The following is a 710-nucleotide window of genomic DNA, read 5'->3' as shown; positions in this document are numbered from 1 at the left end:
AAATATTAGAACTCCTCACCACTTCCCCTGAGAAGAAGCTCTCACATTTCATCACTCCACCTGCTCCCCATGACAGGAAAGGTGTGAAGAAGATACCACATTTGTAGTGTCAATCAGCTCCTATTCCTATGGAGCCTGAGTAGGTACAACTAGCTGCAGGCACAGAGCAATAAAAATTACTCCTTGTCCCAGCTACTTGTATAATAAAGCTGAATGAAATCAATAATTAAGCAGCTCCTGCACGCTACTCCCTGGTGAACCTCCAAGTGGTTTGAGAAAGCCAGTGGTACCTCCCCGTTTTGCTGAAAAGGGGCTCAGAGCCCACCTCGCTGCGAGCCACCCGCCACACAGCCAACAGACGCCGCACGAAAACCATCTTGACACCCGTGGCAAAAGCCGGAGCCATTTTTGAATGAAAGAGGCAGGCTGCAGCCCTTCCATACTGGGAAAGGGCCAGCCCTCGGCTGCACCACACACAAAGACCCCAGCTCGCAGCGCGCCGGAGCAAGCTGCCCTGGGCCAAGGGGACACGCTGGGACTTCCCTCAGCGAAGCACCAACTCACCCGGGGAGACTGAGGTGCTGATTTAAAGGTGTTCAAAGGGGCACCAAGGGGAAGATGGTGCAAGGGCACCAAGGGGAAGATGGTGCAACCGCATCACGGGCAGCGCAGGGCAGGCGCCCACCCGCGCCCTCACGCACAGGTCGCCC

This window comes from Athene cunicularia (assembly GCF_003259725.1).
Source record: "Athene cunicularia isolate RWA chromosome 15 unlocalized genomic scaffold, athCun1 chr15_part1, whole genome shotgun sequence".
In the NCBI taxonomy this organism is placed as follows: Eukaryota; Metazoa; Chordata; class Aves; order Strigiformes; family Strigidae; genus Athene; species Athene cunicularia.
The sequence above is the reverse complement of the archived record's forward strand: the minus strand, read 5'-3'. Positions refer to the sequence as shown.